A 9,970-nucleotide genomic window follows, 5' to 3' on the forward strand; every position below is an offset into this window, starting at 1 on the left:
AGTGTTGGCGCTAGGAATTTTCAAAATGGGGTCCCAGGGACCCCATCAAGTAATAAAAATGGGGTACCACAGTAAAATTGTGGGGTCCCACTTTTTTGTAAGCGTTTTGAACACAGATAAATGGATGCATTATTCTGTTATATGTCACATTCTATATTGTGTTTTGGAAAAAGGTTGTCATAAATGTTACTTCATTCATTAAAAAACACACGGGTTGGGGTCGTGGATATGGCAGTTTGTAGTGACAGTTCAGTTTACGGGCAGGGTGTGTATGAGGTAGTGCAAAGGGCTGCAGAGTAATGAGATGCGAGGCAAGGGGTTCGGCTATAAGCCGCCTACCGGCCCGACCAGAGCAGGTGGAGTTCAGGGGTTGAGAGGTGGAGATCCTTGGGCTCGGGCTCAAGGCCTATCTACAGCTCGTCATCCAAGACTTAGGGACCTGGCCTACACAGGACCCGGAGTTCAATCAATGTGCGCACATTAACATCAACATTAAGTCATCTATTGTTCGACCTTCAATAAATAAGTTACACTTATTATTATCATTATTAGCAATAATACTGCTAACATTAACAATATTAAACAATCCCATGTATGTACAAAATAACAAACACGACAGTACACAGTGTTGTCACTTTGACGGGTGCAACATGAACAATATTAAACAATAGAAAATAACAGTGACGTCACTATGACTTTTAAAGTTAAGATTAAAGTACCAATGATTGTCACACACACACTAGATGTGGTGAAATTTGTCCTCTGCATTTGACCCATCCCCTTGGGGAGCAGTGGGCAGCAGCGGCGCCGCGCCCGGGAATCATTTTGGTGATTTAACTCCCAACTCCAACCCGTGTTGCTGAGTGCCAAGCAGGGAGGTTATGGGTCCCATTTTTATAGTCTTTGGTATGACGGGTGTAACATTAACAACATTAAACAATAGAAAATAACAGTGACGTTACTATGACGGGTGTAACATTAACAATAACAGTGACGTCACTCTGACGGGTGTAACATTAACAATAACAGTGACGTCACTATGACGGGTGTAACAGTGTTCATTCATTGTCTTTACCGTAGCATAAAAAGTGCAGATGGCCTTAAAACGCCACAACACTCATAGACGGTGAGCTGACATGAGAAAAAGTGCCTAGAAAATGAATTTCGCTCCCACGTCTAAGCACAACTTGTTCAATGCATTTTTGCATAGATAATACCCTTCTGGACTTTGGGTTAAAAGTTCAGAACATGATACCTAGCCAAATTTTGTCACAAGCCAGAAATGTATATAGAGGTAAATCACAAAAAACGAAAATCTTGTGCTGCAGTTTTGGCTTGTAAAATATGTCTTATTCATTTTGGCAACACAAAATCTTTCTCAAATATCATAAATACATATACCTAACATCTGAAACAAATATTGGTGCCTTAGTATACTCATATGTGAATTTAGATCATGAAATGTAGCAAATTTCTTAAAAAACGATTCAACTGAAGTGATTTGCCCCAGCACAATGAAGCACACACTTATTAAATTTAGCTAAAAGCTTATGTATCATACATTAAAAAAATGTCACAACCTTCTATGTAATCAAAGGTACAAAAGAAGTAACACACCGTGGCCAAAAGTGGCTTAAAATCTAGCAAAATATTACCATGCACCCCAAAACTGGAATAAGGCAAAAATGGACAAGATTAAAATAGATGCAGTAAAGGCCCAAATTGGTATAAAATATGATAAATATTTATTAAAGTAGCAAATTGTTTCACAGCATGTGTCATTTATACCCCCCCCCCACACACACACACACACAAACACACACAAAAGACCAAAACAAATTTGAAAAAAAAGGTAATACAGACATTATTTAAGCTTTACCGTTAAAATGGCAGTGTGGCATCTCGATAATCAAACATCTTGATAAAGAAACAAAAGTGGCAAATTTTACATGGTGACATGGTGCGTAATTACTCATCAATATCACTTTCATCTGTGTCATCATCCCATGCACCTCTTTCTTCTGTTTCCTTTGAAACATTTCCACAGTTCTGGCAGTGACATAAATCAGTACAAGACATTTTTGCAGACATACATGAACATCTTTCTGTTTCACATTTGCTTGTCTTGCAACCACAGTGGACTACCTGCAGCACACTATCTGGGGCAGGATTTCTAGTCATCCATCTTACTGTTAACTCCCCATCCTCAATGTACCATCCATTGCCAATGGGTGAAGGGGCACACATCATACCAGTCAGGGAATGTCGCATTACTGCTGCTTGGTAGTTTGCCCTTTTGCAGTGTTGGTGGAGGGCATCACTTGTTGGGGGAATGGACAGTTCTGGCAAAGCTGACGATGCCATACAGAATGCTTTGTATCTTGCATCGTTCACGTCTTTGGCAGATGCCTGTCCATACAGGTGGCACACATATTTGCTCAGTGTTTTGAACGTAGACTGGTCAAGGTTAAAACTGCTGCCCAGATTTGAGAACGCAGTCAGGTATTCGTCTTTCTGACAAGCAAGAGAAAATGTCTTCCTTTTGCCCTTGCCATGAAAGGCACTGGTCGAGTCACAACCTGTGAAGGTATGGATGCCAATGAGTGCAGAACAAACACTGTTGCCAAGAGCTGCTGCCACCTTAGCCACGTCTATGATCCTCGTTCTGTTGCCTACTCCCGTGAAAAAATACAAGCTACACTGTAAAGCTCTTTGAAGACTTACAGCAATCACTGCCACATCAGTGTCAGGGCTTTTGATGACAACAGTTTGATGTTCTTGTGCAGCATGCTGTGCATGTAAAAACACCCTAGTGTCACATTCCTCATGGTCACATGTCAGTTCGTGAACAGCACTGACAGTTTGTGAACCCTCTTTCACAGTAACACAGTGACACAGTTCTCCATGTGCTATGTACAAGCTGAAGTCCCTGCCCAAAATGGTGAGATCAGCATCTCGCCATGCAACAAAGAGGAATTCTGCCAGTGCTGCTTTGTTGGTCCCATTAGATAGAAACTTTTTCCACTGTGTGGGTGCCTTCTGATCCCGTCCATAGATCTGCACCTGTTGTGTACCACCCTCAGCTCTCCGTGACCGCTCTAGGTTTTTAATACTGATTTCTGGATACTGGTCAATGACAAAGTCTATCCTTGTACACTTGTGCTGCAGAGCTATCTTGACCACGTACTGGAGTAAGTTGTCAGCCAACTCTCCAAAGGTAGCTGGTTTGGAATGCATGGCTTGAATGACTGCCATGCCATCGAAGAGAATAGCTCCATCTGACGGAACTTGCTGAACTAAGCAGTCTTTGTCTTTGTTCTCCAATATATTCATCAAGGCAGATTTGTCTGTTTTAGCAAGTGACCCATCAGTACTGGCTAAGGGATATGAAACCGTTCCCAAGGAGTAGGACAGAATTTGCCTCAGGTCTACCTTTCTACTTTGACCAATAATGAGTAGCCTGGAGAAAAGTTTCTTGTCTGCACGCAGAATGACATCTTTGGCTGCTGCAGATTTTGTCTTTGTTTTTGCCTGGTCACTAAAGGTCTTCAGTTTTTGAGCCTTGATGGGGGCAAAAATGTCGACTGATTTTGTTAACAGTCTTTGGTCACTGTCACTTTCAGCTTGGCTTTCAGCTTGGCTCACCTCAGTTGACTCGGTAGTTGATGGTGATGTGCCTGATGGCAGAGGTACCCTGTCTGCTAACGATAATGTCTCAACAAAAACCATTTCAGAGACGTTGCGCTGGGGAGGGCAGTGAAAAACCAGCTGGGGGAAATCACGGACAAACCTTCTTTTCAGTTTATCCCTCCTGAAACATAAAGTTAAAGGGAAATATGAGCACATTACACACAGACACACAGACACAGACACACACACACACACACACACACACACACACACACACACACACACACATCAATGATAATCAAATTACTTTAAACATACTCTCATAGCCTTTATGGGGAGAGACTAAATCTATAAATAATAAACTTTTCAGTATGAATATTTTATTATTTTTGTTTCAGTTACCTGTAGCCTGAAGCATCAAGATCTTCGTGCTTCTTAACGGTGTCCACGAACAACTTCCTTAGCTTGTCCATTCTCAGCACCTCTTTGTCAATTATAATCCTTTGACGGATCACTTGGTCACAGAAGAGGTTGTAGCTGTCAGCAAAGGGTTGTCTGAAAACACACACACACACACACACTTAACATGTGCAAAGAGTCATGCTTTCAAAGCTGTATCTTAAGCAAAACTAAATATAAGCTGCATGTTGTTGAAATTTTTTTTACTTTTTAAATGTGAGCAAAATGACAGTACAGTGTAATTACTCACATTTCTTCATCTCTGGTTGCAGTGTGCGTTGCTGTAGACAGTGACAAGAACCTGGTGTACTGTCTGTAACAGGTCCTATGGTACCGGACCTCTATAGCAACACAGTCTTTGTCGTTGATGTGCAGAAGAATGGCAGCATCTTTCTTAATCTCAGCTGCCTTCAGCAACTGGCCTTTAAAAGAAAAATAATTAGAATAAGCTTTATTGGCAAAATCAGAGATTTACAAGTAAAAAAGTGTGTGTGTGTGTGTGTGTCTTGAGTGGGGGGTTGGAGAGGTATTTATGACCCTGTGATTTACGACTCTGTGATGTGAGCTGCTGAACTCCCAGCTAAACATTCCAAGATTCAAGATATCTATTGTCATATGCACAGATAAACAGACAGTCACACTGCACAATGAAAAGCTTATTTTGCTGGTCCCCCTTGCAAATTCACAAAATATAAATATAAATATAAACTTAAGCTAAATAAAGAATCACAGAATATAAAAATTAAACAAGAATAAACTTAAACTATATTGCACACTTACAATAAACTTACTAAAAATGTAAATGCTAAGGATGTTTAATACTAATAAATATAATAAAATAAAATAAGAAACAAAAATAAAGAAATAAGATAAAGTAAATTAAAGTGTGGATCTTACAACAGATCTATAGTGGGCATGAGTAGACAGAAGCAGTATTGCACATTCAGTTCACAGTGAAGATGATAATGGATGATATGACAATGATGATGTATAAAGTGCACTATGCATTCTTCAATTATTGTAGCAGCAGTGGAGGTGACATGAAGTCACAGCAGGGATGTGGGTAGTGGTCACAGTTCAGTCAGTTCAGGGATGAGGGGTGAGGTGTGAAGGTGTGCGGGGGGAGGGGTGGGGGTTGTGATGTGTAAATCAGTCCAGGGGTGTGTGTGTGTGTGTGTGTGGGGGGGGGGGGGGGGAGAGAGAGATTGGGGCTGTGGTGTGAAGGTATATGGGGGGATGGGTGGGGCTTCCTTTTCTAGGCCAGTGGTTCTCAAACTTTTAAATTCCAAGGTCTCCCCTTAACTCTGACAGTGTATAAATGGTCCATTTGGTTATTACAAAGTAACAACACATTCTTTCAATCCTACGCTATGTACTGTAACATTATTACTATAGATTCACACACGTGTGTGTGTGTGTGTGTGTGTGTGTGTGTGTGTGTGTGTGTGTGTGTGTGTGTGTGTGTGTGTGTGTGTGTGTGTGTGTGTGTGTGTGTCACATACCTGCCGACACGGTTTCTGCTTGTGTGAGTTGATCCCTCTGGCGTTTTCCTCCCACACGAGTGTACTTTTCCACTTTTTGACAAATTATACAGATGGCTGGCAGGACGGGGCCGGCAGAAGCAACGGGCAAACCTGAACGAGATCGAAGTTTCTTTCGGGGAGTTTCAGACGTGCCTGCTGACTGACCTGCGGCTGCAGATGGTTCTCCCACCGCCCGTGCGGTCCTTTTCTCGGCATAAAACAATGCAGATTTATCTGTAAAACGTCGGTAGCATGTTGCGTGAAACCCAGCGTCGTCAGGAATAGCGTCAAAATCTACATCCGAGCAATGTTTATAGATTTCTGCCAGATGCTTGTTCTGGTCTTGCAGACAAAGCCACTGTTTTAAATAGTTTCTGTATGTGTCCCACCGTGTCCGAGTGAAGTGCTGGACGTCCTCATTGTTCACAGATGAAAGATGCATATAGCATCTTTTATTTTCCTCTTTACGCACTTTTTTTCTAACTTTTGAGGTCTTTCGTTCCTCTTCACTCTCGGATGTTGTCGTCGCCATAGCAGGTATGTTGTTAGAATAAAGCTGCTACCTGATTGGTCCATGTGACCAAAACCGCGCCACTCCCCACTGGATATCACTGCGCCTCACTGAAAAATAGTACCGGCTTTCAACACCGATTACACAAAATGGGCTAGGTGTCAATTTCCGAACTTTTGGTATCTTACTTACTACCAGTAAATCTATTTTATGAAGTAAAAATGATGTTGTGCCGTTGGTGTGGGAGCGAAACTGAACGATATGAGCCTTGACCACAGGCACTATCAGTCACCATATGTAAGTACCCAAAATAAAGACTCAAAATAAATATAAATTCAATGGGATCAGAAACATTGGAGGAAACGGGATTAAAAGAAGATGCTAACCGCCCATAGACAATATATGGGTACGGCTAGCAGCTACTATTAGCAAATAGATTCACTTACCAACTCGGCTTAATAACACTCTCTCGTCGCAACTCGGCCCTGATGGTCGGCACCTATAAGTTTACAATTAGTTGTAAAATGTTGGACGGTTGTTTTTACGATATGCAGGCAAACGACAACTTTAAAACATACCGGCTTCAGATGTCCCCAGGCTTAGCCACCGCACCTGGCAGCCATTTTGGGACGGTGGATCATATAGAGCGTGATAGGCTGCAGCGGGTCACATGAGCGCGTGTGTTAAACTCGTGAGATTAAACGTGGAAACGGCGCAGGTAATATGAGGGGATGCCATGAGAGGAAATATGGTTTATTTCCCACCCGTGTTACACGCACGCCTCCACACTTTGTTTTGTTTAACCCCTTCTTAACTCTGGACGTACATTGAAAATACACGCAACCCTAACTCAAAATGCCGGACATTTGAGGCATTTAAGAAACCCCGCCCGGACACCCCGGACACCCCCGCAAAAGAGGACATGTCCGGGGAAAAGAGGACTTATGGTCAGCCTAAACTAACCACACTAAAGAAAGTACATTATATTTAAACATGAGGAGCACATACATGTAGGAATCATGTTAGATTAATAATTAATCTGGAATAAACTGAAAAAATCAACACACTTATGCAGGATGAAGGTTGAGCTATAATGCTAACGTACAATGGACTAGCTCATAGACAAGCTAACTCAAATTAGCATGGCCATAGCAGGGCACATATAGGCAATCATTCACACTAACATTCATATCTACGGACAATTTACAGACTCCAATGAACCTAACGTACATATTTTTGAAATGTGATAGGAAACTGGAGTGCCCGGAGAAAACCACACACTCACGGTGACAAATACACACTCCACACAGCGATGTGCAAATAGAGGTTTGAAGACGCACACCGTGTAAAGTTAGACGTTATTGTCGGTAGTGATGTCAAAAGACTTAGTGCAGTTTACACTGGCTTGAACAAGAAATGTGTTCAAAATGCCTTTCTCTGCAACTTTCTCTTCTTACTTTTTTCCGGGTGTCAGCTCCGTTTAGGTGAGCGACCAGCTGCTGACGTGCTTTCGACAGGCGATTTAAGACCCGTTTACACTGCACATCAAATCAGATCTATTTTTCCCCAGTCAAAATGCACCATAGTAATACTTGTATGGCTGACTACAGTAGCCGTATTGGGACGACAATCCATCAAGCCGTGCGGCTTCAAAGTCGTACTAAAACATTTTGACAGATTTTTGAGTGCCGTGTGCAATGGTCTTTATTTTCAATGGAACATTTAAAGTTTTGGTGTTGTTTACTGGCGTCATATTGCAGTCTACACATATTTCTTATGTGTGACTGCCATCTACTGGTCCCACGTATTATCACACTATGTACAAAAAAAAATTGCTTTGAGGTCGGTAAGCACAACCAGTATTATTATGTACATTAGGCGCACCGGGTTTTAAAGCGCACTGTCGATTTTTGAGAAAATGAATGGATTTTAAGTGCGCCTTATAGTCCGAAAAATACGGTAGATTGTACTCACGTAAACATTTTGCACTTTTTAACGCAGGAGTATGATCTGCTTAATTGTTATTTGAGACGAAGCAAGTCAATACAACTTTGAACATCGAAAATCTTTACCCATGTGGACAGGGAAGTGCTACGTGCGACATCACAATATTTATCGTAGTGCAACATAAAAATGTCTATAGTACGATACAATCTTCAATTTTTTATATCGTAATTTTACTGTCTGGGTTGTAGTTAGCTCGGCTAATGTAACTGCAGCAGAGCCACTGCTTTGTGGTAGCATTTTCATGTCACCTGCAAGAACTTTACGACGCTAATTCATCCATGCTTGTGAGAGGAGGCAGAAGCGTGAAGGTCAACAATTTGGCAGACAAAGAAATCACAATGGAAGCTAAACCAACAAAACCCAACAAGGATTTGGTGCCATAAACAGAGAAGAGGAACTCCTTTTGTAACTGTTGCTACTAATAATTATTATAATTTGTTTTATTTCTCTAAAAACAGAATAATAAGTTAAGTTCATAAAAGGGAATTCAAATCAAAATGCATAAAAGTTCATGAGAAGGCTATATTTAAGTTACTATGGTTAAAAATGTAATTTCATGCCTTTTTGTTAAGTTTGTGGGCATACGTTTATTTTGAAGTGTCTTGTTTGGTCTGTCGTCTGATGTAAGGAAGCTACTTCCGGGTATAAGTAAAAATTTTAGATGCAATGTGAACGCAGTAAGAGAGAGACTGACTGTCACAAAGACTAAAAAGTGTCACAATGACTCTAAGCGTTTGGGCTATAAGAGCCTGAAGATCACAATTTCCTCCTAAAAGAAGCATGCAGGCCAACGAGGTATTTGTTTGTCATTTCTACTTGTATTTACTACGGTAAAATGTTTGATCCACATGCTGTGCATGTTGTTATTTTTACGTTTATAACGTGCTTTATTTTATTTCAGTTTTCACGGTGAATTTGAAAGGAAAGGAAGCCTTCAAATAAATCAGTGCAAGAAAGCCATTGTGTCTGTGCTATTTGGAGGGAGTTACACCTTTTGTTTAGATTACACAAGTTAGACAACGATCAAACAAAGAGTCTGCATAGCATGTCGCCAGCGAGTCATTGCCAGCAACTTAAACACGTCTAATTTTTTTGAATCACTTGAAGACACGACATGAAGAACAGTACACGGACAGTGTTAAAATGTGACAAAATACTAACGTTAACTCAAAACCACAAAGTGATGAAAATGGAAACAATTCCAGATACCATCTTTAAATTTAAATGTGTAGACATGATCTAGTACAGTATATACTGTTGAAAAAAAAAGCTTCAGTCAAAACCACAGATAGAACATGCAAGACCAACATACTCCGTATGTATGAAGTGTCTTCAAAGTTTAAAGAGGAACTTCAACATGTGGAATATTATGCACTGATGTCAATTTGTGGATGAGGGTTGGATGCTAAGGTATTTTGAGAAGTTGATTTCCATGTCAGAACAAGCTGAATAATTAACTATAAAGTTAGTTTAATAGCAGTTCTACTTGTTAAATGGTAGCCATTCTTCAATGTTAAGATCACTTGATGTTGTTGCTGTACTTTAATTATTTGCACTTTATTGCATTACTTGAAAGAGGTAGCACTACCAGATATTGTGAATGGTATTTGTTGATTTGTGTTTGAATTGTAAAATACGTTTCACAAAAAAGAGAATTTTAAAGAAGTAAATACAATTTGTGATATATATTATCATGATATAAAATTACCTACTGTATATCGGGATATATATGTTATGTCCGGTGCTAGAACGGGGCCTAAGTCTCAGAGAATTTCTACTTCCGAGAGTGTGTGTATGAATGAATGTCACTCGTTTTGTTTTGTTTTTAAGTGAAAACTTC

At 40.5% G+C, this 9,970-nt stretch overlaps 1 long non-coding RNA gene across 1 annotated transcript; it reads right to left on the reverse strand.

The window, feature by feature from the left end:
- Positions 1-376: 376 nt before the first annotated feature.
- Positions 377-6,757, reverse strand: LOC133647917 (uncharacterized). Its single transcript, XR_009825802.1, has 3 exons — positions 6,702-6,757; positions 6,570-6,622; positions 377-444 (listed from the first exon to the last, which is right to left on the reverse strand). It is a non-coding gene; the product is annotated as an uncharacterized LOC133647917 (long non-coding RNA).
- Between the last annotated feature and the right edge of the window lie 3,213 nt (positions 6,758-9,970).

This window comes from Entelurus aequoreus, linkage group LG04, assembly GCF_033978785.1.
Source record: "Entelurus aequoreus isolate RoL-2023_Sb linkage group LG04, RoL_Eaeq_v1.1, whole genome shotgun sequence".
Taxonomy (NCBI): Eukaryota; Metazoa; Chordata; class Actinopteri; order Syngnathiformes; family Syngnathidae; genus Entelurus; species Entelurus aequoreus.